General features: G+C 40.9%; 1 protein-coding gene across 7 annotated transcripts in view; it reads right to left on the bottom strand.

Annotated features, from left to right (window-relative positions):
- The window catches only part of STARD13 (StAR related lipid transfer domain containing 13), a 219686-nt gene that overhangs the window by 78639 nt on the left and 114243 nt on the right, over positions 1 to 26804 (bottom strand). The window contains exon 1 of one of the 7 annotated variants that reach the window (XM_043477445.1): positions 15234 to 16395. The exons of the other annotated variants lie outside the window; for them this stretch is intronic. The gene's annotated coding sequence lies outside the window, so the exon portion shown is untranslated. Of the gene's footprint in view, positions 1 to 15233; positions 16396 to 26804 lie in introns of those variants that run through there. 7 annotated transcript variants of the gene reach the window in all.

Here is a 26804-nt window from a genome sequence, read left to right as displayed (position 1 = left end):
GACAGAGGAGCCTGGTGGGCTACAGTCCATAGGGTCCCAAAGAGTCAGACACGACTGAGTGACGAACACTTTTACTTTTTTTATCATTCAAAAATGTTTCATTTCCTTCCTTTTTATTGTTTAGGAATTAACATCAGGAATAACATTCATAAGGAAGAGATACATATCAAGATTTTAAAAATTCCTTAGTATATTCACAAGAGGTGATAGCAGGTACATTTACAATTTGGTTGGAATCTCCAAAGTGGCTTTTATCATCTAACACTAGTATTTAATGACTAGATATAACTAAATTTTTTTCTCTTTTTTTGGCCACAAGGCTTTTAGGATCTTAGTTCCCCAACTGGGGCTCAAACTCACGCACCTTCCAGTGAAAGCACACAGCCTTAACCACTGGACTGTGAGGGAGTTCTCTAGCTATAAGTGATTTTTAGTTATTAGAAAAATGGAGCAAGGGGCAGAGGGAGGAACGAGAAAGGAGGGAACTAGAGCAATAAGCTATCCTCTGGCTGGCACTTAGATGGCGAGTCCAGCACTAGTGTCTCAGCACACTGGTATTTTATGACCTGGTTGATGTATACAGGCCTCTTTCTAACAAAGAAAGGCCCCGTTGTCTTTCCCATGTATTGGTGCCATTATTATGGATAGTATGTAGTTCATAGCTATTCTCAAGTCATAAATTTTGACACTGTTCTCAACTTTATCTTTCTAAGCACATTTTTTTTTTTTTTTTAAATTGGCTCAATTCTTCTCCCATCTACAGACTGGCTTTCTGTGCCCTTTGCTCCCTGTCTGCCCTGTCCGAGGTAGTATTCTGGATTTCATCGACTAAAAAATGACCACCTTAAGCTTCACCTCTCTTTCAACTTCCACCCACTCTAAATCACTTTAAATACTACTGCAAAAATGATGATTCCAAATCTAACTCTAGATTTATGTTATTTTAAAATTTAGCTGCCCAACTCCCTCCAGGATAAAACAAGCTTCTCACTGTACTAGGTACCCTGTGATCACCCAGTAAGTTCACATTAACCCATGAGTAAATATTTGGCTAAAGTTTTTTGTGGCTAATGAATGCCCTGTTTGGGCTTCATTTTGCCTTGAGCTTGTTTTATTTAACAAATATTTTAAAGATTTACTGAGATAGGCATGAAAACAAAACCCCAAGTGTTTTTAAGCCTGTGGCTCTTAGCATCACCATCATGATAGACCAAAAATAGAGGATGCAGTTGTAATATTGCATTCATTTTTCAATGTGCCCAACATAAACAACATACTCTTTTAGAAAAAAATCCAAGCATTCAAAACAAACAAACATGCAAAAAACTGTGTTACTTCAATGCATTATTATACTCAAAAAGACTTTGGAATTTTGTAAACAATTTACAAGGTATATTTATTTTAATAACTTATGACTTAAATAGTTACTAAAATGAACCCATGTTTTTTTCTTAAACTATATACATGATTTTCAACTTTTTAAGTGTATTTTTCTTTAGGAAGCTTTGATGATTGGCCCACCACTGATTAATAGATGGTATTAGATGGTAAGCTAAGTAATTCTGAAGACCTTGAATTTAACTTTAAAAAACTATTTGCTTAGTCATAGTCCATCTTGTTGTTGTTACCAGGAGGTTTATAAAAATTTCCTTTTAATTTTTTTTTTGGAAAAAAAATGTATATATCCAGGAAATTAGAAAAAAAGGAGAGAGAGAGAGCCTGTAGGAATCAAAGACTTTTATGGAATAAGTTTTTGCTCCAAAAGAGTCAAGAGATGCCAAATAAAATGATTAAACCGACAGCTAGTTGTGTGATCTTGGCCACAGCGCTGTGACTTCTCTGATCCAATCTTCTCACCAATAAAATGAGGTCTCTTTTAGGGCTCTAAAATGCTATGATTTGTAAGATGAAACGTTATGCTGACAGTATCTGAAATCAATGTCTCCTTGGTACAGTGTCACAGGACCGCAAGAAGATAAAGCATACGTACGTTCGGGCTACACGACTGTAGACTTTAGCCATACCCCTGCTACCTGAATCCAAGAAAACCCATATAGGAAAGTTGTAGGAGAGTTAGGGTTGGTCTAACACTTTGTTGCTAGGAAACCATTGTTGACAAGCCCTAATCCAAACGTCTGTGTGATTTCATACTGTGGTCTCTGACACAGCAAGCAAAGCATCCTGAGAAACCATAGCCTCGGTGGCTGCGTCTTTGTCCTAGACATTAACCCCAACTGGTTCCTTTTTTTCAATTTTATCCTTAAATGTACCATTTTTGATCTCTCTCTGTCTTGTCATTCAATTCTAATAGAGACAAGAAGACAGACAGGATTCTGACTGGAGGGAGATGAATAAAAGTGCATTTTTAAAGGCATTCAATTATTATAAGACAGTTATTAAAATATCTGGGTAAATGACCTCACACTGCACTCAGCTTGCAAATCCGCCAGGCAATCTGGCCCTGAGTGTGTGCGGCCCTGAACTGCTATCTCTGAAATGGAGTTACAGGAATATGTGGACTGGAGTCTCCAACTTCTCAGTCATTCCCACCACACCTGACACCATATCAGGTACATGCTGCTATAGTAAAACTTGTTTGGGCAACTTACTAAATAGTTATTATTAGAAAGGCCAAAAAAGAAAAAAAAAATTCTACAGCCTATGAAGGCTTTTAGGCATTTTGTAGTTTGACTGGAGATAAACATTTGGAGTATTTACTAAATAGAGAATAAGCTACTTACAGGCTAACACAGTATATTGGTAACTTTGCTTCCATTATTCATTAACTTGTTCATCATAATCGTCCTTACTTGTTATTGGAATTTGCATTCTTTGAAATAAATATTGTCACTAGAATATTACAGTGTTCAAAATGCATATTCATGAATGTTCTCCCTGATATAAATTGTTCGAGGAAGGTTTATAGGGTCCACAGCATCCACTCAATTCTGGTTTTAATTCTCTCTTATGATGCTCGAATATTGTGTTAGAAGGTATCTGCATTGTTATTGTTGACACCGTGTGCCAGGCATTGATGCTAAATGCTTTATGCTCTCAATACAATGGTTCATTTCATCCTCACAACAACCTCTACAGTGGTACCATCATCCCCATCTTACACAGGAAGAAACTAATGCTCAGAGAGATTAAAAAAGTGTCAAAGGTGGGACAGTGGAGGGACTATAAGGCAAACCACAGGTTCTGATCCAGTTTCAGTCCTCAGTCATAACTAAATGGGAACACGTGATATCAACAGAAAAGCTCTTCCAAAACTTTTTGAAAAAAGGTAGGGTTTAAATTATAAGTTAGAAAAAGCAACCAAATGAAAGAAAAAAAATTCACTCATAATTTCTCCATTTATTCATACCTTAATAGCCATTAACTGCATATGTCGCCACTGCAACAGAGAAGCTGAGGTGCAGAAAAAGAGGTGATGGCACTTAAACTGATGAAAGTGAGGATTGTCAGTGATAAGAAGGAGGAGAAAAGCTGATGCGTCAGGCATTATTTTTCTAAAGGTTTCGACTCTCTTCGGAAGGTTCTAGGTGGAGACATTAGGGTTTCTGGCAGACTGAAGTCTCCAGGAGCTTAGGAAAAGGCGAGGAGCAGAAACAATGAGGGCATCATACTGACAGCATTTTTACAGGACATACACCCAGAGGAAGCACAGAAGTAGGTTTTTCGGGTGTGACCTTGCACCCTCCTGAGACTCTGAGACAGACATCACCATCGCCACTTTGGGGACCAGCAGCAGGAAAGTGTTCACACAGCCGGGGACAGGGCCGGGATTCAAACATCACAGCCTGAAGCCCGAAGCACTCTCCAGGGTGCCTCCCTGCTCAAAGTGCTCCTGCTGCGGTGTTCTAGCCAGGCGAGGGGCAAACAAGGAGACTTAGAGAAGAAGACCCTAACTTGAGGGGGCAGAACAGAGAAAGTACACAGAGCTGTAAAATAAATGAGGAGGTTTATCTGACAATCTGTACTATTAATTACATTTAGCTATCTACCAGCCAAGTACTCTGCGGCTCCATGGTGATTATCAAGCCAGTCAGAATTCCTTGTAGCACTGCTAACTAAGTGTGAGAGGGATTATTCTTTTTCTTCCCCCTCTCAGGGCTGAGGCAAAAAGAAGTTCTTTTAAAGTCGAGGTTTTCATGTTGTTTTTTTCAATTAGTTACTAGTCCAGAATTATCCCAGAGATCTCAGGGATTGTTAGAGCTTCTTTTCACTCATATAGGGAAAAAGAAAGAAAGAATTCTTCCTAGGTAGAAGCAAGAACACAGAAATACTTTTTTCCTGTCCCTTCTTGCCTCAGTCTGGACTTATATTCAATAGACTCAACTCAGTAGAAAAGCCACAGGAATGGGGCAATGAACATAGCCCATGCCTAATAACTTGATAAATAAAAAAATAAAAATCAGATGACTTGTGAACCATAAATTTACTTCACTGTTTAAAAACAGTTAAGATTGCTCAAAAACAATGCTATTACCTTAAAACTGTATGCTAAATGAACTTCTGTGAATAAATCTTAATTTAAATATGGAGGGATAGTTAGTATTTTATTTTGGGAATATTCTGCTATGAAATCCAGTTTACAAAGGAGACTAACTTTTTTCACTTTAAAAAAGTGTTTTGACTGAATCTTAACACACAAGAACCACTCCCCCCTCCAATATATGTATCTTGTAAATGTAGATTCTTTTATGGGAAGAGTACATAAAATAGGTTAACGAGCATTTATTTTTAGGCTCGAAGGCGCTTAAACATCATGTTAAGGATTCAGAATGCTACTGCTTTATTATAAATTATAATTTGTATGTTTGTTAGTACAAAACTTTTCAAACTTCTAATGGTTTGTTAGTTTGGGGCAGAATATAGGACACATTTAAAGTAGTTAAGAATTAAGATGAAAAGAAAAATGGTTCTCAATTCCCAGATATAGGCTTCTTCAGAGAAAGCAAAAATGGACTTTTTAAAAAATGAGAAATGAATTATAAACTGCTTAAAAAAAAAGGATATTATATATACTGTTAGTCATTAAAAAATGACCGTAGAGACTGAGTCACATTTTTCTGGTGACACAGCCCCCTCTTGTAAAAACATATACACATACCAATATGTTATGTGAACTGCAATCTTGTAGTGACTTCAAGGAAAAACTTGTTTTTATAAAAGAACTTGTATTTTCCCATGCTTCTTCATTTCTTGTGCAAGAACTTTTATGAGATTTGAATAAACTGTGTTTTATTTATTTTCCTTTGTTCTTCCCTTCTTACTGGAAGAGAACATTATCTGGAGATAATCATGTTCAAGGAGAATAAATCATGACTTAGGAGATGATTTAAGTCAATGAACAATTAAAGTGTCTAATGCGGCCACCACTTTGGATATGGCAACTTAATTTTACTGGGACAACACATTTTATTCTAAGGCATTATATGAACTCACAGCAAGGGATGTTACTTCAGTAGCCTCCAATTTCATCTTTGCAGATTTAGTCTCTCTCTCTAACCCAGCTGACTGAACTTGAAGTTGTGTAGTGGTGGAACCATAGTGTGAAAATCCTTGGCCTATTTCATCAGAGTCCCTGGAGTTTTTGTTTTTCTCTCTGCTTACTACCCTGTAACTCGCCAAATCATTATTCCTATTCACTGAACTATCAGCAAGCCTGCCTGGTGTTCCAGCCACCTGGAGCTGACAAATATTTTCCTACTATGAAGGACGCCATAGCAACCAGGCTTGCGGCATGGATACAAACCAGGCATAATGCTGCTACAATTTAAGGTGAGAAACAGACATACAGCACCCATATCAGTATTACCCCAAAGAGTGTCTTGAGAACTCCAAATTCTTTTATTTTTGGGGACTAAGCTTTTTAGACACAAGATGGCAAATTACCTTAGCCCTAAGAGAAGCAAGGAAGTGATTACGATGGCAAAAATCTTATGTTTCAAATCTGTCCATTTCTTACAGCCAGTGCCACCTTGGACACATTAATGAACCTCTCTGAACCTCAGTTTTTTCATCTGTAAAATGGAGATAGTAGTCTTGCCTCAAAGGATGGCTGTGAGGATGAAATGAGCTTGTATCTGTACTGTGGTTGGCAGATGAGAACCATATAATAACTAATAGCTTGTGTCACTAGGTTAAGGAGAGGGGCAATGACTATTTATCGGGCATGAGGGAAATGGTCTCCAAAATAGGATGCAGATGAATACATTAGAAATTTCCATTTGTGTCTATTTTAAATACTTAAGTATTTTTTGATATTTTAAGAAAATTTTATGCCAGGAATCAATATCAGGATTTGATACAAGGCATTAGGCTTTCCAGGTGGTGCAGTTGTAAAGAATCCGCCTGCCAAGTGGGAGATGCAGGATTGATCTCTGGGTTGGGAAGATCCCCTGCAATAGGAAACGGCAATCCACTCCAGGATTCTTGCCTGGAAAACTCCATGGGCACAGGAGCCTGGCGGGTTTCAGTCCATGGGGTCTCAAAGAGCTGGACATGACTGAGCACACAGGGCACACACACCCCCTCACTCAAGCTGCAAGTCTGCTGGTGGATTCTGAGGGAGCGTGAGAATCATAGAGCAGAGAAGGGGGGCACTGGTCATCATATGTCCATGCATATTTTCAGTATTGCCAAGTGTCATGATGTATGGCAGCATACATGTACCTGATTGAGAAAATATGTGGAATACATTGCTTGGTGGTGGTCGTTAAGTTGCTAAGTCGTGTCCGACTCTTGTAACCCCATGGACTGTAGCCTGCCAGGCTCCTCTGTCCATGAGATTTTCCAGGCAAGAATATTGGAGTGGGTTGCCATTTCCTTCTCCAGGGGATCTTCCTGACCCTGGAATCAAACCTGGGTCTCCTGCATTCCAGGCAGATTCTTTCCCAACTGAGCTACAAGGGAAGCCCAATACATTGCTTACTTTTAATCAAACTAAACTTCATAAAATGGAGAAGTCACTTAAAAAGATTCTTGCAGAGAAAGAATGGAGAGAAGATGATGTTAATTACTAGCACAAGTAGTCAACAAGAAAGTGACAAAGCTGAAATTTCCCTCCCTCCAGTACTGGGACTATAGCAATCACATCTACAAGGTAAGAACAATGAAAATATGTTCAGACCTGACAAGAAGTCAACTGGAATAATTAAAATTCTCTAGAAGATTGTTTGAAATGAAGATGTATGTAATTGCTAATGATCTTTGGCCTTTATGACTTGAGATAATTAATAACAGTGAGCATGTATTTTTTGTAAAAAATACATGGAGCTCCCTGGCAGTCCAGGGGTTAGAACTCTGCTATGGCCTTGAGTTCAATCCCTGATTGGGGAACTAAGATTCCACAAGCTGAGTGGTACAGCCAAAAACAAAAACAAACAAAAAAACACTCCCAAAGCAGAAATTACAGATAGCTATACAGAGAATACCGCTCAAAATCTTGTTATTAAAAGGCGTGTACATTCGAGAGTGTGAAGCCACTATGCTTGGAAACATGGAGTAAAGATCCAGCATATTGGAGGGCCATCTTTGATCACATGCTTCCCAACCTTTTCTTCTCAACCTGGCCTATGCTGCATTTTTACCACACACTGGGGTGAATGACCAGGTTGCTAGAGCCAGATGGTGTCTTTGGCTACCCCAGGCCCTACTCAGCCAGCCCAAAGGCTGAGGGGATTAGTATCTTCAGCATCCCTAGACCCATTTAGAGCACACCCATATCCATGAGATGCACCTCAAAGCATGCTGATTGGAAACTCAGTTTTACAGACAGATTTAAGCAGGTCTTCCCAGGTGGCACAGCTGGTATAGAATCTGCCTGCCAAGGCAGGAGTCACAAGAGATGCAGGTTCGATCCCTGGGTCAAAAAGATCACCTGGAGGAGGAAATGGCAACCCACTCCAGTGTTCTTGCATGGAGAATTTCATGGACAGAGGAGCCTGGAGGGTTAAAAGTCTATGGGGTTGCAAAGAATCAGACATGGCTGAGTGCACACACAACACACAATTGTTGAAAATTACAACTATTTGGTTCTAATTGAATCAACTCTATACAAGAAGGAAGAGTACATTTTTTGTTTTTGTTTTAATATGGACCTCTTAAGAATCAACCCAGTAAAAGCTGTCTGTTTTGTGAGTGGGCTTATTGTGAGAAGTTAAATATTACATTATCTCATTCTCTCCAATCTAATGGTGGTTTAGTAGCTAAGTCATGTCTGACTCTTGAGACCCCATGGACTGTAGCCTGCCAGGCTCTGCTGTATGGGATTTCCCAGGCAAGAATACTGGAGTGGGTTGCTTTTTCCTTCTCCAGGGGATCTTCCCGACCCAGAGATGGAACCTGGGTCTTCTGCACTGCAGGCAGATTCTTTACCAACTGAGCTACCAGGGAAGCCCTCTCCAATCTAATAAGGGAACACATTCTGTATATTTAGAAATGTTCTGTCCTCTCTGTCAGTAGGCACACTCCTCTTCCACATGTTCAGCATTCAGTACAGCGCTAGTCACACCGTAAGTGCTAATATGTGTTTGCTGAACAGATAAACAAGCCACAGGTAAGCTAAAAACACTGTTCATCTGTCCTTTATTCACATGCTGTAGAGTTCTTTTCCTATTCCTCTCAGCAGCTAGATCAAACTGTGCAGCTGATTACCAGTTCCCAGCCCTCATCCCATACTACTTACTGACTCATGGCTGATTTCACTTCTTCCTTTGATGAGGTCATCCAGACCACCCTACAAAACTGTCTTAACACCAAATACTTGGATCTGAGTCATTCGGTGTAAACCCACACTCCCCCTCTCCCAAGTCCTCTTTGACCTTTTCCTTATAACCAAACCCACCAGTCACGGAGGGATGCTTTTGTTGAAATATCTCCCTTTTTTCTCCTCCTTCTTCTGTCCAGGACTGGCTCATCTAGACAGTCATCTCGTGAGCACCCCAGACTCACCTGCACCAGAGCCTTAGCCTTTTCTCAGTCCTCATTGGACATGCTCTTGCCTCAGAATCCACAGATGCTCTCTTCCACTCTCCTTCCTTGGCATCTTCATTTGAGTCCCTTCTTCAAAGAGACTTTCCCCAGCCACCTTTTCACAAAACTTAATTCCTCTTGCTCACATTCATACCATCTTGCCCTGTTGTACTCATTTTCCTTATCAATTGCCACTAAAATATACATTTATGTTGTTCCCTGTATGTCTTCTCCATTAGAACATAAGCTCCACAAGGGCAGGAAATATTGTTCTGCCATTTTGCTCACTGATGTATCTCCATAGCCTAAAATTGGGCCTGACGCACAACAGATCCCTAAATAATATTTGTTGATGGAATGGAGGGATATGGGCTATGGATGTACCTATATATGGTATCATTGCTTCCTCTCCAATCTACCCTTTTACCAGAACATTCCTCCCAAATTACAAGTTAAAAATCACCTAGTAAAGAATCTGCCTGCAATGCAGGAGACCCCAGTTTGATCCTTGGGTCAGGAAGATCCCCTGGAGAAGAAAATGGCAACCCACCCCAGTGTTCTTGTCTGGAAAATTCCATGGATAGAGGAACCTGACGGGCTACAGTTCATGGGGTCACAGAGACTTAGACACGACTGAGCAACAAACACTTGCACTAAAAATCAGCCTCCTCATAAATTCTCAATAACCACGTGTGACTGAGGAAACAGTATCTAAAAGCCTTCAAAGCTCTAACCCCAACTGCCTTTTCAGGCCCGTTTTCTGATGTAGCTGTCTCCTCATACCCCCTGAAGTCTAGTCATGCTGACCACTCTGGGGGACCCTGTGTCTATTCTCGAACACATACATCACTTTAAAGTCTTCATGTTTTGGGACCTCCCTGAAGGTCCAGTGGCTAAGACTCAGCACTCCCAGTGCAGGGGCCCTGGGTTTGATCCCTGGTCAGAGAACTAGATCCCACATGCCACACAGTTCATGTGCCGCAGCAAAGACCTAGCGCAGCCAGATAAACATAAATACTTAAAAAGTAAAGATAAATATTAAAAATAAAGTCTTCATGTCTTTTGACATATATTCTGTTATCTCTGAACGTCTGTTTTCTATCTTGCCCTAAATTAACATCTCTTGGTGTTTCCAGGCTGTGCTCAAATGTCATATAGTCCATGGAGCTCTCCGATTCTTCCAGCTGATTTAAATGTGTGCTCCATAGTGTATCTCCTTATGCTTCTAATTAGTATAAAAGTCATTCTCCCTTGAACTGTGTCCATATTTGCCCCAAAGACGGGACTATAACATCCCTGAGCAGGCGTCACAGGTCTGTCTGCTTCTCCAAGCTCCTCACACTTAGTCAATGATCAATAGATGTTTGCTGAAATGCAATATGCAATGTTACTAGCTATGGATCTCGAGACAAGGGAAATGAAGTAAGACAGGCATTTAGATTCTTTACAGAAGTAATATACCAACACCAAATCAGTGAATATCAGGGTGACTGAAAAGAAAAATAAAATTATAGCTTAAACCAACATGGAGTTGGAGACTTCGGTAGTAAACTCTAAAGCTACACATATCTTATTTCTCTCTGAGGTAATGCCTGGCACAGAGAAGTCAGTTTGGAGTTCGACACTCCACTGCAAATAAACTGCTTTTATTTAAACTGAGCACCCACTATTGTTGTTTAACCATCTTGTGGTTTTATTCAAGTACTTGCAAGACTCAAAGAAGAGCAGACAGAATGCCTCCATGTTACATAAGGGTTCTTTTCATGGAATAATTTATGGTTAATTCAAGGGTATCTCGTGTGCGTGCTGGGTTTCTCCTCCCCAGACCTGCTCATAATGTGTATAGCAGCTCCCTGGTCAGGCCCGGTACAAACAGTCCAGTGTGCAGGATAATAAGCACATGTGGAAAGAACAGTGGTTCTCAGGAGATTGTTCTAAATCATTGTTCTCTTGCAGCAAGTACAGAACCAGTAATTCCAAGAAGCTTTTAGAGCATAATCTTCTCTGAGGCAGTAGAGTGAGCTTAAATTCTAGACCCACAAGCAACAATTCAGACAGGGTCCGGCTGCCTTTTGCAGACTGCAGGTAGAGTAACGGGCCTCCCTCCTGTGCAGAGGCTGAAGGGGAAGGGCACTACCGCCTTGAACTCCCTCCCCTCTGGCTCGCTGGCTGCACTCACGCCCTTCCTTGGTATTTTGTCAGAGCTCCCTGGGCTGGGGATTTCAGCAGCTGGCTCTCTCATGCTCCTCTAGCTCAGACAACCAGCCTGGTCCGGCTCAGGCTACAAAACTGACCACCTTCACCTGATGTGTGAAAGCCGCCACCAAGGTGCAAACTACCATGGCAGCTTGTAGACTACCAGGCCAAACTACCCTGGGAAGGTGCTTCTCCTCACTCTCACAGCTTAACTAAGAAGCAGGCCACTTCAGGGAGCTTTCCTGATCATGAAGACTCAGATTTCCTCTAGGATGACCCCCCCAGGGCTCCACTTTCCCTGTTCCCTCCACCCCTGACCTGACGCTCTGACATTTACTCCTAGACTTGGTTGTGGCCCATGTGGGGATTTATTCGCCTGCTTATCAACTGGGTTTGTATTCATTTTTTGAAGTTGGCATTCCTTCACTGTTTACACAGGGAGTGCTCTGAAGCAGGGACTTGCGTTACTTGGTGGGCAGTATGCCCAACAAGACCATTTAGAAATGTCTTTAAAGAAGGCACACGCTTTTCTGCCCTTTTAAGACAAAGCAGCCAGGCCTGCTGGGGAAATGTCCTGCCCACCAGCAGTTCTTTGATCCGGCCTCTTTACCAAGAGCTTCAGGGAAGGGCATCATGAGTGGGGGTCCATTTCAAGGATTATCCCAAGAAGTGAAAAAATAAAACCCTTCCTCTTGAACAAAGAGGTGAGTGATGGACAGTAGATCTCAGCAGTGAGGCCCCCGATCAATTTATCACTGAAGCTGTAAAACTTCTAAGTCAGTTCAGGGTTCAACTGACTACAGGGCCCTGATTTGAGAGGAGATTATTTCCTGTATTCCTGTGGTTTATCCTGATATAACTTGCAGAAACTATTATGATAAAATGGATTTACTTCTGCCAGTTATTCCATGTAAAAGGAGATTAAATGAGGGATTATAAAAGGCTTCCACAATTTACATAGTTTTCTTCATAGTCATTTAACACTGTAATGAGTACCCACAGATGGGTACTCAGACTCCATCCTGAAGAATGTGTGATGATAGTATACCATGAACAAGATAATATCTTCAGAAAGATACCAAAAGATTGACTTGTTCGTTCATTCCACAGACATTATTTGATCACCAGCACTTATAAGAAGAGTGCCCAGAAGGATGGTTTTGTATGGAGTGTGGTGGTATTGGTAGCTGAGATTGGCAGGTTTGAGTTCTGATGCCCTTTGCACTATCCTAACTTGCTCTCATGTTTATCACTTCAAATAAAATGGCTTAAAATGAAAACATACTAAGGGTTCCTATCTTTTAATATTTTATATGTTGTTGTTTAGTTGCCAAGTGTATTCAACTCTTTGTGACCCCATGGGCTGTAGCCTGCCAGGCTCCTCTGCCCACGGAATTCTCTAGGCAAGAATACTGGAATGGGTAGCCATTCCCTTTTCCAGGGGATCTTCCTGACCCAGGGATCAAACCTGGGTCTCCTGCATTGCAGGCAGATTCTTTACCATCTGAGCCACTATTTATATGCATATATATATGTGTGCATGTGTGTGTGTATATATATATATATGTGAAAGTGAAAGTGAAGTTGCTCAGTTGTGTCCGACTCTTTGAGACCTCATGGACTGTAGCCCACCAGGCTCCTCTGTCCATGGGATTTTCCAGGCAAGAATACTGGAGTGGGTTGCCATTTCCTTCTCCAGGAGATTTTCCCAACCCAGGGACTGAACCCAGGTCTCCCGCATTATAGGCAGACACTTTACCATCTAAGCCACCAGGGTATATATATGTTAGAAAATATTAGATAACCTAGTTTGCATTATCATTTATTTTCTTGTATTAGGAATTTTAAAAATTATATATATTTAACCATACTAGACCAAAGCAGCATTGCACCAATCTTAACCCAACTTCTACAACTTCAACCTGTTTGGGAGAATGCCTGGTATTTCACAATGCCAGAAACTGTAACGAGAAAATCAAAGGATAATTCCACATAAAGAAAAAAGATCAGTACAACTATCTTCAAGAGTAGCTGTTGCAAACAAAAGTACTACTGTGTAAAATTACAGAATCTTCTTTCCAGTGACCCAGAATTTTTCAGCTTTTCCAGTCTAAGGAAACAGAGGCTACTTCATAAATGACATATATCCTAAAAAGTAACAGAGCAAGACACATTATTATCATCTTGCTGACATTTGAAGTGTCTCTGGAAATCAGAGATGGCTAGAAATATTCACTATATTTTAAAGCAGTGAAACAGATTTCTTAAAAGGTTAGCTATCTTCCTTAAGGTCATCAAAGTAGGCAGCATAAGGGTAGTGGCTGAAATCCAAGACTTCTGACTGTTACCTTAGTCCTTGCAATAAATTCAAAATGTCTTCACCCAGTCTGACATGGGTATTGTTAGAAACTGGCAAATATTATTTCACAAGTTAGAAAAAGATCTGGATGCTACCCTGTCACAAGTCAGCATATGTCAGCACATGTGAACTTAGCTCTCCAGAAAATACTGGCTGGCAAAGCTGACATCCTCACACACAGATACAAGTCTATGCATCCCGAAGAGTATGTTCCAGAATTTCAGAAAGACCATCTTGCACACATCTCTAAAATCTCACTGCCTAAGCTGCGATGAGCCTAAGGAGAACTGTGTCTACTGGTATTTTCTTTCTCTCACTCCTCAAATCTAATAGGAAATAGGTTAAACTTCTGAAAAGACAGTAAGACAAATGTTCAACTTTCAGTTTCTGACTCCCCGCAATGAGAAAAGACATCAATGTGGCATTTATTATGAAACGGGTGGAAAGGGCCCTGTAGAAACCATATGGTTGCTCGTAATGGCACAATCTCATTCAAAGGTGCCGGGACACTAATGAGATCAGGATGTCAGGAAAAGCAGAAATAGATCAATACTTCTCCCCCACTTGTGGTCGCCCCACCATCAGTCACTATGCTTGCCCTATGTAAATGAAATCAATCAGCTAGGATTTCTGTAAAATGCATGAAGCAGTTGTCTTCTGGACTCTCCCAGAAGATAAATGATTCCAGACGTTGGACTGCAGCCATGTTCCCACACATGCTACAAAGTTCTGACATCCATATTGGGCCATAACACTGAGTGGTTTTGCGAGTTTACAGCCAGTGCTTCCACTTCTGGTTTGGACTAGACAGTTGGCTAACGCTGAGGCAAAATGAGCCCCTTTTGCCTGTGTGAATTGTAAGAGAACTGCCTTTTTCTAATACAGGGGCTCCTGTGATCCGACTCAAAACTTCTTGTTATTGCTCATATAAGCTTATGATTCCAAAGCGCTGCTTTAGACCTGTTCGGAACTAGACAAATCTCAGCGTAACAAAACATATGACATGTGACATCAAATGCAGACTACTTAGATATAACATACAGTAACAAACACAGCACAAGTCCAACTTTGTTCTAAAACTAACACCTTTGAAAATGTATTAAACACACACAGCAGGATTGTTTTACCTAGCAGCTTATAAAGAAGATTAAGAAGCAGCCTCCTTTAAAAACTACATCAACACAATAATGCTATTAGGAAAGGCACGTAGAAGTTTAGATCACAGTTATGGCTATTAATGCAACTGATCCCAGGGAAGTAAAGATCCAATAGACAGCATTTTCTGTCAGCCTCTTAAATCTGAGAGATGGTACTTTCTCACTAAATTACCTTTGAGGAAAGATTCCGGTAATTTAGCCCATAGTTCAAAAAAATAAGACAGTTCTGATATCAATATCTCTATCTGAGATAAAAGCAATTCTCTGAGGTTAAATAGAGTAAATAAATATCTTCCTGTAACTTTCCAATGTCTTTAAAGTGAATAATCAAAACGAGACACTGATTTCCATTTTAAATCAAGTTCTTGTTAAAAGACTGTCCTTCTAGATATCAAGTATACTACAAAGAAAACTTTATGTATCAATAACAAAAACTCCCAGTACAGCTAGGAAGTAACTGCTGTCTTACCCACTGCCAGGACCTCTTCTATGAAATACAGGCTCACTTTGTTTAAAACGTCCTTAAGGCTGTGCTGTACCTTTGAAACAAAACCACTCTCTTCTTCATTTTCTGCCTTCTTGAAAATCGCTTCTCTGAAACTGACAGATGGTGCGTCTGTCACTGAGTGTTTCCTCTTCGTTATCTCTGCCAGCTAATATTTCCCCTGTGCTTAGCTGTTGTCTGTGAGACTGTGTTCCACATCATTCTAGCCTGATCAATGGTATGCCTGGTTTGAGGTTGGTTTTGGCCCCGCCTCCAGCTCTAAGAGGAAAAAAAAAAACCCCGAAAACTCACAGCTGGATTTCCTATAAATCCTCTCCTTCCAATCTGGCTCTGTAGCTATGGCACATATTAGAGGAGAAAGCTGCCCGTCTGTCACAAACCAAGAGGGGCGATCCTTGCCTGAGGTCCCCTCGTGCCAGTGCTTGGCGTGTAGGTTATATAACAAACCCCACGGTTAGCTGACCTGAAACTTCACAGGGCCGGGGGAAGCATTCTCACCAGGCTTAGGTTTTTCCAAGCCTAGTGAGTCTCAAAAGAAGATGCCTGTGACTCACACACACACACACACACACACACACATGTATGCACATGACTGGATATTTTTTAACATGTTAAAATTATGAAAACTGATTCCAAGGAGAAAATGGAAAAAAAAATCCAAATAAAAGAGTATCAGATTGGTGTGCTTGCACTTTTCTACCCTAAAACAGAGGTCATCATTCACATTTAGATGACACTGCAGCCCCTGAGAGACAGGGTCTGCTGGTACTCATGCTACTGATGAACTTGGTGAGTCAAGAGAAGGGATGGGATGCATTTCAGGTTCAAGAGAGACAGAAGACTGCTCTACCAAGTAGTGTTGACCATGTAACACCAGTCTGCTCTGGAATCACTAGGGCATAGGGTGCACTTTCAGGTTTACATACTCTGCACAGTCAACAGTAATCAAACCTTATTAGGTAGAAAGGCTAAATGTCTATTGCAAATAGCCTCGTGAGTGCTGCTAAAATAAGGCTAAGGATTTGAAGATGGTACCAGGACCCAGAGTCAGAAGACCTGGATTCAAGTCACAGTTCTGTTTCTTGGACAGTGGCCCCAAACAAAAAAGGCACAGGGTAAAGATCCAGAGACCAGACGGGTGATTCCAAAATTAAAATAAGATGATAAAATATGCTGTTGTTACTATTTCAACTTTTGTATTGTTCTTTTCAACAATAGAGAGAATATTAAATACTATTAATATTGAATCTGGCAAAGGATGGTACCAAACGAAATACCACTGCCTGTGGTAAGGAAAGGTAAAGATAAAAAGATTCTGGGAATAACATTCAGGGTACCAAGTGCATGCTGAAGATAATAATAACTCAGATTTTGAATATCTGAGCTCTACAGTGAGGGCAGATGTGGTAAGTACAGGTCAGAATGGGGTTGAGTAGTAAGTCTGAAACCTTAGTTGTCCTTCTGCATTTTCACAAAAGAATCTGGGAACCATCACGTCTCATCTGTCTTTGAGTCCCTTAAGAGCAGGGACATACACAATTGGTGTTCACTGAATATGTAAATGAGTGAGAAACTGAACTAGATAAGAGCCACTTACTGTAAACGAGGAATTGCAGATGACAGTGAGAAACCCAGGCTTGCAGTTGGGAAACCAGATTCTTCGAGGCTGAGACTCCACGTGTGTCCTTCCAGGACTGTCAAATGCGAGGTTTGTGTGGGGAAAGAAGCTTTCTGGGCCACTCAAAAGAGAGGATCTTTGCTTGTGGACCCCTGATCCGATCTAGCCTTCTACACTCACCCCTAACCATCTCCCCTTCCTCACTTCTTCCCAACAGAATGCCATCTGCTGACATGAGTGTGAGTCAAGAACCAGGATGTTTACAAACATCGCTTTAATGAAAGTACATGGATTGTTAAGAGTAAATTCTTCCTAATAGGGGGTGGAAGTCCTTGTTGGCTGTGGCTGGCAAGAAGCTTTCCAAATCCAGAGGAACTCTGCTCCGTGTGGGCTGTGTCAGGGGCAGCTGTGGACCCCTCCAGGGGCAAGGAAAGGCAGATGAGTTGAGTTCCTACTCCTCCTCGGCCTGCCTTCCACTGCCAGAGTGTTTTTGACTTCTTGACCAAATGCACTGGAAAGTTAACCTACTTTCATAATGGCTTCAGGTGTATGATCTCTTTCCCACAAGCTGAAGGATTAGATCAATTTGGGGTAAGAGAATTTACAGAGTGTGAAGATTTAACCTAATGAATCCTTTTGCACTTCTATGATATGCAAGGAATTCTACGAGGCTTGCAGCAGATATATGCTTGCAGCAGCAGATTTACCACAGGCAACGCGAAGGATTACAATCCAAAAGAGGATATGAGAACAGCGGGGGAGGGAGAGTGCAGCTGGGGCTCAAGGGGGAGAGATCGTTTGGGGAGTGGCGGGTGGGAGAAGCAGAAAACATGACTGGGGTGGTAGCATTCAAGTTTGGGGAGGATCTGCATGGGCAGAGATGAGGGAGGACACTTGAAAGAGGAGAAGTCTCCCGCAGTAAAGAATGAGCTCAAAGGCACAGAGAAAGGGACAAAGCAAGCTACGGAAACTGAACCATCTGGTTCTGCTCAAGCACAGGGAACATATGGGAGAATCACGGGGGTATGAGACTCCCAAGGCAAGGAGGAACCATGCTGTGGTGTGGTCTTGATAGCTGGGATGGGGCATGGCGAGTTTATACTAAGTTCAACCAGCAGTCATGAGCCTTTGGAGATCTTTGAGCATGAGTATAACATAATCTGAGCAGTGAAATCAAGAAACCCTATTTAGGGCTGATTATAAAGGAGAGAGTGAGGCTTCTCCAGTGGTTCAGCAGTAAAGAATCTGCCTTCAATGTGGGAGATGCAGGTTCAGTCCCTGGGTTGGGAAGATCCCCTGGAGGAGGGCATGGCAACCCAGTCCAGTATTCTTGCCCAGAGAATCTCATGGACAGAGGAGCCTGGTGGGCTACGGTCCATAGAGTCACAAAGAGTCAGACACAACTGAAGCGACAGAGCATGCACACACGCATAAAGGAGAGAATAGGCAGACTGAAACACTTAGGAGGCTACTGTAATAATTTAAGCAACAGGTCATAAAGACTCAATTTGAAGGATGAGGGTAAAAAAGGAAGGGTTCTATAGGCAGCTGCATAGCCAAGAGAGTCAAAGGAGATAAGTCAAAGAAAATACTACCTTGAGGGACTTCCCTGGAAGTCCAGTGGTTAAGACTCCATGCTCTCAGTGCAGGGGGCATGGGTTTGATCCCTGGCTGGAGAAATGAGGTCCCTGAATGTCGAACAGTGAGGCCATAAAAAAATACTACCTTGAGAAATTTTTTTTCTGGAGATACTTGCAGGCATATGTACAAAAGAAAAACCCCCAAGTTTTCATTTCAGTATTATTTGTAATCACCAAAGACTGCAAACTACCTAAATACCCACCAACAGGGACCTTACAAATATATTAAGGTACCTTCATAGAATGAAATTCTATATGCGGACATCTGAAATACACATGAGGCATCACCTGCAGTGCAGGAGACCCCGGTTCGATTCCTGCATTGGGAAGTTCCCCTGGAGAAGGAATAGGCAACCCACTCCAGTATTCTTGGGCTTCCCTGGTGGCTCAGATGGTAAAGAATCCACCTGCCCTGGGAGACCTGGGTTTGATCCCTGGATTGGGAAGATCCCCTGGAGGAGGGCATGGCAACCCACTCCAGTATTCTAGCTTGGAGAATCCCCATGGACGGAGGAGCCTGATGGGCTACAGTCAATGGGGTCACAAAAATTTGGGTGTGACCGAGCGGCTGAGCACACACACTGGGAAGCTGAGGCAGATACTGGTGACAGGCACCAGACTGCCAGTGGTCAGGAGCACGTGTAGAAGACAAGTTGTAGGCAGGGAGTGAATTTATGGCAAAGAAAGAAAAATACTGAGGAGTCGAATGAGCACTGGGTGGGATTCAGGATTTGGATTTTGCTTTCAGATTGGCACCTGTCTTCCCTGGAACCAGGTCAACCTAGGCACTGTATGACCTAGCCACATGTATGTGTGAGTTCTGCCCACAACCATCAACTGGAAGATGCCAGAAACCTGTCTAATCCAACTCTGCCTATGTTCATGGTCAAAAGACCAATAGCCATGTGTCCCAGGTAAATCAGTACTTGAAAAGGAACACTGTCCATGTTTGGGACAAAAAAATGCTTTTAAGGATCAAACCAGGTGGCACTGTAAAGGGCATGACATCTGAAGCTTCCCATTTTTATCAAAATTCTAGGCATAAGAAGTCATCTACGTATCACAAGTAATTTCCATGCCCAAGTGTAAGTACAGTGCAAGTTCAGGTAGGAAGGACAGCAATAATAATTAGGCCTGATCTGCTGGCCCTCAGTTTTGTAATTCTTAAGCTGGGGACTAATACTTCAATCATCAATTCCTTTCAACAATAGGACATCTTTAGTGATCACATAGGAAAAGTAAAGTCTAGCCTCACAGGAGGGGTGTGGAACTTCAACAGCAAACCCTGGGGGTCTATGGTTGCTGCGTGTTGTTAGAAGGGCATTGGTCCAAAATGTAATGGATATGACTCCTTGGGGATGTTGTTTTCTTCGGCGCACAGTGCCAGGCCAGACAATTAAACATTTCTCATCAGCTCTGTAGAGAGGAAAACACACTGAGGAAATGGGGATGTGACAGAGGAACATAGCACATCAATGGAAGAGCCCTTCCAACTTAACGTGTAGACAATTTGCCTTGTGTGCAGAATTTGTGCAAAGCAAATTAAGAGTAGGATTTCGCATCTGGTGAGGGCAATATGGCTTCATGAATTAGAGTATGTTCTGTCTTTCATGCAGCGAAAAAAATTACTTCATGTCCCAAATGCTTGGGTTTTAATCTTGAAATTGCCAGGTACAAGCAGCATGAGGATGGACAAGTGACTTGAGATTTCACCTTGTTAAATGGATAAAAGTAACACAACTCTTACGGGTGCTGTGAAGATTAAGTGGGTTAATACGTGTAAAATGCTGGTATAAGAGCATGGAGCATGGTATAAGCTTTCAACAGGTGTTATCTATCACTCCAGAGGGAGAAAGTAAAAATATAGGTGATTATGGCTACACTTAAAAGGCTGATTCTGATTGATTGCAATTCAAGTAACAGAACCCTCTGTAAGAAGAGCTAATTGCAGTACTCATCCGTAATGTACTTTAAAACACTTGAGCATATATGGTTGGTACTATAATACATGTGTGTTGCTTAGGTTAAGTTATAACCCAGGTGCTGTCAGCATCAAATAAAGCATTCAGAGTCTGAGACAATCTAGCTGGCCTTCTGACAAGGGAGCCTGAACTTCAGAATTGGCTGTTACAAATCCTCCTTTGTAACCATCTCCACATCAACAATCTCCAAGTAGCATTCTGAGAATCAAAAATGGGTTTCAATTGGTGAAAATTGTTATACTGACTAGCATGCCTGGTGGAATTAAAGTGTTCAAGAAATATATGTTGGTTCAAAGTATTTCAGTGTAAAAACCCAGTAAGACCTAGATCTGAACCTCTGTTAATAATGCCCCAGTCTAAAGCCCTAAATAAGCCTAGACCTGTAATCAGTATGATTTGGTTGTAAGATTTTGGAAAGAGTAGTAGTTGATCCTTTTTTAATTCAAAACTTGCTTCTTTGGCTGCCCTTGTTTACCAAAAAGGACCTAAGAGTTGTGCATGATCAATTTGACAATCTTAGTTCATGTCCACAACCATGACTTCTAGAAGATTCTGCTTGCCTGATGCAGGCTATAAGGGTGAGACAATCTGTTTTTGGAATCTGGGTGTTTGCCTCAAGCTTCTGTTGAGTCTTTTATGTAAGGCTGTGGTTGAAGCATCTAAAATGAAAGTGAAGAAGAGCTGGAACTTCTTGAAACTTGTACACAGGTTACATGAATCGATTTATGTTGGGAGGGGTGTGTTTGCTTGTTAATAAAAGTCAATATATTTGACAGAATTTGGTCCTACATTGGATTATCAATATGACTCAGTTGTGACTTTGGGGGAAAGTAGTTGACCCTGTTTTGCCTCAAAAGTTCTTTGGTTACTATTATCTGGCAAAAAAAAAATCTAAGAGTTGTGCAGGACCAATCTGATAATTTTTCTTCACTAATAAAGATGGTACAGAGCTTGGAACTCATAAGGCATTTAAGAATACCAGCAAAAGTTCAGAGTTTGCTTGACTAAAGAGCCCAGGACAAAGATGCTTCTTTTGGTCATATTTGCTTTAGATATTGAATTCTAAGTAATCCACCAATTTCTTGGCAAAAAGAAACTAGGAAAAAACACATCAGAAATGTACTACCCATTATTTGCTTTATGCTATGAATATAGGTTCATTCACTATTAATAAATTTTTATTATCTTCACAAAGTAAAATGAAACACTATAATAATTTTAACAACTGATAAATATAACCTACAGATATTTTTCTTTAAAATATTTTAATTACATCAAATAATGCTCATTGTAAAATTTTAAACAAAAGTCCCCTTTTAATCCACAACTCCTAATTCTATTTCCCTTCCTAGAGCTAATCACTACGAACAGCTTAGTGTCTATTTTCTGAACTTTATATATATATATATGTAATATATACATATAATTTTTATGTATATATAATATATACATGGGCTTCCCAGGTGGTGCAGTGGTAAAAGAATCCACCTGTCAATGCAGGAGATGCAAGAGATGAGGGTTTGATCACTGGGTTCGGAAGACCCCCTGGAGAAGGAAAATGGCAACCCACTCCAATATTCTTGCCTGGGAAATCTCAGGGACAGAGGAACCTGGAGGGCTACAGACCATGCGGTCACAAAGAGACGGCCATGACTGAGTACACACACACACAACATGTATATACACATATTTTATATGTGTAAAATACACACACATTGCTACATATATGTACATACATCCATGCTGCACACCCATTAGATAATCATCTTTACATAAATAGAATCATATTATATGCATTATCCAAAGACTTATATTGTTCACTTAGCAGTCTTAGAGATGTTCAAATAAACAAATGTAAAAGCTACTAGCTTTACCCAATGGAATCCCAGTGATTTTTTAGTCAAAATCTGGTACCAGGGAAGCAAGACCAAAGAAGTTGCACTGCTCCAGAATGGAGTCAGAAACACACCTGTACTTTTCTAGGTGGGTCATTTGTCAGGTCCGTCCCTCCTGTTCCTCCCCAATAACTTTAAACCCTGGACAGTATGGAAGAACAGATGGATGAATGAGTGACAACACAAAACTCATATAAATAAAAAATTAATTGAGTGGATGAATGGATAAAGAAATTGTGGTACATATATACAATGGAATATTACTCAGCCATAAAAAGAACATTTGAGTCAGTCCTAATGAGGTAGATAAACCTAGAGACTATTATACAGAATGAAGTAAGTCAGAAAGAGAAAAGCAAATACCATATATTAACACATGTATATGGAATCTAGAAAGATGGTACTGATCAGCCTATTTGCAGGGCAGCAGTGGAGATGCGGATATAGAGAACAGACTTGTGGACTCAGTGGGCAAGGGTGGGATGAATTGAGAGATTAGCATGGAAACATATCAATTACCATATGTAAAATGGATAACCAGTGGAAATTTGTTCTATGACTCGGGGAATTCAAACCAGGGCTCTGTGAGAACCTAGAGGTATGGGACGGAGTGGGACAGAGGTTCAAGAGGAAGGGGACATATGTATGCCTATGGCTGATTCATGTAGATATACAGCAGAAACCAGCACAATATTGTAAAGAAATTATCCTCCAATTAAAAAAAAATACAATAATTAAAAAAAATTAATTGAGTGGGATTTGGTTCCTGTACTTGCTGTAGGTGACAGACTATCCCTCTAGCATGCCCACAGGTATCTGGAGTCTGTCTGCCTTTTTTCTACCCCCATTTCAAGCAGAAAATAAATACCGCCTTCTATGGTTGAGTTTCTTTTATTTATGGCAATGAAAATGTTGAGCTTCCAGGTTTGGATACTGAGTTGCTTGGGTGCATGTGCCTTCGGAACACAAGCAAGCAGCGACGTGTACTAGCTTGCAGGGGTCCTGCAGTCAGGCCCAGGCAGGAGCAGGTGTGCACAAAGAGGGCTCTGTGACTACCCACAGTCTCTGGGGTCATGGAACCCATTTTCAAGTTGCAACTTGTGGTTTTCAGGTTCTCAGGATACTGTGTGTGCCTCCAACACAATTTCAGTAGCAAACATTTCAGGTAATGTTGAAAACCAAACAAGCTCAAGTTTATATTGTGCTCTAAAAACAAACTCTCCCCAAATCCCTTTTCTAGCATTTAACATCCCTAAAGCTCTGTTTGGAGAAAGAAATGGCAACCCACTTCAGTACTCTTGCCTGGAGAATTCCATGGACAGAGGAGCCTGGAGGGCTACAGTCCATGAGGTCACCAAGTGTTGGACACTACTGAGCGACTAACACACAAATAGGTTTAAAAAAACACAAAACTATCATATAATTCCTACTACATTTAATCCCTTTTCTTTTTCTGGTGAAAGGTTACTTTTCATTACAAAATTACAAATTTTCTCTTTGTTATTAGTACATATTGTTTAACATGGAAAGTTCTGCGAAGCCTGTTATGTTTTCAGATAGAGGCAACCTACTATAATCAAGGTAACTGGCTTGCGCACTTGGATCACTGACTGATCTTTTTCTTAACTTCCTTTATCTGAAAAGATTACATAAGAAAAGTCTGACAGCACATCGGCAGCAGGAGGGCTCTGAATGAACTGAAGGAGCAATGACAGCTGTACATGGAATTCAAATGGTAAGAACTTAATTCCACATCAGGTACAGTTTAAAAATGTCAGCACTGCCTTATCTATGTGATGCTCCACTGTACGTGTAGGATTTCTACTTCAATACTTGTAAAATTCCAAAAGTTATAAACTTCTGGTTTACATTACATAGAGAAAAAAAAAAAAAAAGAGTAATAGAGGCAAAGCTTGTCATAAAAAGTTAGCCGTACATTGAGAAGTCCTACTGAAAATGGAGAAAATAAAATCATGCAAGAATAACTGTGTTTACAACTGTGGGCTCAGAAGAATATAAGCCATGAAAAAAAAAAAAAAGAATATTCATCTTGGCAGTATCTCTCCTACAACTCTGAGGCTCTGGAGAGCTGGCTTGTGGTTTCTGTTGCCAAGGAATGGAACCTACTTTGGCACTCGTGTGGTAGGAAGGTATGTGGAGTTCTGGCATCCAGCAGCTGAGACCAGAGAAAGTCAACAGATGGGCAGAAAATATAAACTACCTGCTGGGGTGACGCCAACTTCACAAATAGTACACGGGACGATTCCGCAAGAATGGACTTGCCTCTTGGAAACTGGCACCAGCGTGCTTCAGGATTGTCTACCCTAATTCCATGCCTGTCTTTTCCTTTCACTCCTACTGTTAAGTAACCCTTAACCTCATTATACTGGTTTACGTTTTCAACTGGTATTATCTTTAATTCTAGGTGGAGAAATCCACAATTCCTGGGTGTAACACAGAGGCCCGCTTTAATTATGATGCTAATGGCGACAACCAGGGAGCCCAGTTTGGAGGAATAAAGCCCCCGGTCACATGATGGTCAGGCTAATCACTTTCTAAACTGGATTTCTTCCACTGCTTTGAAGGGTTTGTCACCAGTCATCGCCTTGCTCAATTTGTATGCAGCCTAGAGTTCTGACTTTTATTCAGGGTTACCATCAAAAATTGGATTATGGAATTTTTAATGCATGTGCATTATAATGCAATAAAATTGCAAAAAAAATAAAATAAAAAAAAGCCTCAGATTGCTCTTTTAAAGTTAGCTTTGAAATTTCAGAACAAAAGCAGACCTAAGTAGATTCTGAAACTATTTCGAGCAGCATCTTTTTACAACCTTGCAAACCAAAAGCACATCCCTCACTTTTTTGCTAACATCTGATTGCTTTCTAGAAAGTGCTCTACATGATTCGATTGAAACTGACTTCAGAACCAAACTTGGAGGCCTACTTATCTAAGAGGCTCAGGCGTACTCGGATCCTGAACTGGTTCTTCATTTTGCTGTGATGCGTGGGTGGCCATGAGCATTCCTGGCAGCTATAAGGCATTTGCTAATGTATTTGGCTTTTAAAGTTGTTAATCATATTTATCAACACAGGCAAGCAGTACTGGCCACAAAAGATTAGCTACTCTACTATAACGGTCCCAATAGTCCCAACCCGGAACATCAGCACCAAGTGATAACTACCTCAGCCAGCTACAACCATCAGTGACTTCAGAACTTATTAAAAACCTTAGCTGCTAATAAATCCCAGATTTTCTTTTCCATCACCGTAAACACACACACACACACACACACACACACACACACTCTCTCCTCGCTAAGACCATCTGCAGTGCTGTACATTGTTTGTATTTTTAAAACAGCCACGATGCACTTTAAAATACCACACATATTTTGAGTTTTAAAGTGACCTTTACTGTTAAGGGCTTTAGGTGCTACTGAACTCATATGAAAAAATGTGTATAATAATCAGGAAAGAGACTGCTTTCCAGGAAAGTAAGCCTTGTTTAAATCCTTTGGAAACATTAGACGCTAACTGCAGTTTTTCTCCTAAGGCACACAAAACATTGTTCTATTTAGAGAACAAGAAAATGCTTCACCCAACTCAGAAGTGAGTGCATCAAAGAATTCATAAATAAAATTAGTATTGGCGGGGGGGGAATGAATACCTAGAGCTGAGCCTTTTAGTCTGGGACTGGTGAAACCCTGTTTTCACTAAAGACCCTTCCATAAAAGACTGCGTGCTCATCAGCAGACATATTTGAGCTAAAGTGCCCAAGTCTGGGCCATAGTGTTAATTCTTCCTGGCTCATCTTTATCCCACAAGGCTAATATTAGCATAACTTCTATAAAGCAAAATCAGTAAAGGTTCATTTTCTATTTCAATTCTCAGAGAACTTTCTACACAGTGACCTTGAGGTAACCTGTGACCCATCCACTTTGTAATATATCATGATTTAAAAATATATATATATATACATATATGCCAAATCTAGTGATGCTCTATTCTGTTGACCATGGAAAAGCCGGAGTTTGGAACCATGATGCTTGAACATGGTAACAGTCCTCATATTTGATGTCAGTTTCATCACCTGGGCTTCCCAGGTGGCTCAGATGGTAAAGAATCTGCCTGCAACGTGGGAGACCTGGGTTTGATCCCTAGGTTTGGAAGATCCCCTGGAGGAGTGCATGGCAACCCACTCCTGTATTCCTGCCTGGAGAATCCCCATGGACAGAGGAGCCTGATGGGCTACAGTCCATGAGGTCACAAAGAATCAGACATGACTGAGCGACTTAAATTGTTGTTATTGTGTTATCACTTGGAGATGTGGCTACTTCATGGGTTAGATATGACTGAACAACTGTGGGAAACAGAGATATCTCACTTTCTAAGTGTCTTCAAAGGAATGCAGAATACCATTTCCCTAAAGTGTCTAAATGCAGGCCATTCCAAAAACAGAGATGGACCA

The sequence above is a fragment of the Cervus canadensis genome, chromosome 9 (assembly GCF_019320065.1).
Source record: "Cervus canadensis isolate Bull #8, Minnesota chromosome 9, ASM1932006v1, whole genome shotgun sequence".
Classification (NCBI taxonomy): domain Eukaryota; kingdom Metazoa; phylum Chordata; class Mammalia; order Artiodactyla; family Cervidae; genus Cervus; species Cervus canadensis.
Note: the sequence above shows the minus strand (reverse complement) of the source record. Positions and strands in the feature narration are given on the sequence as shown.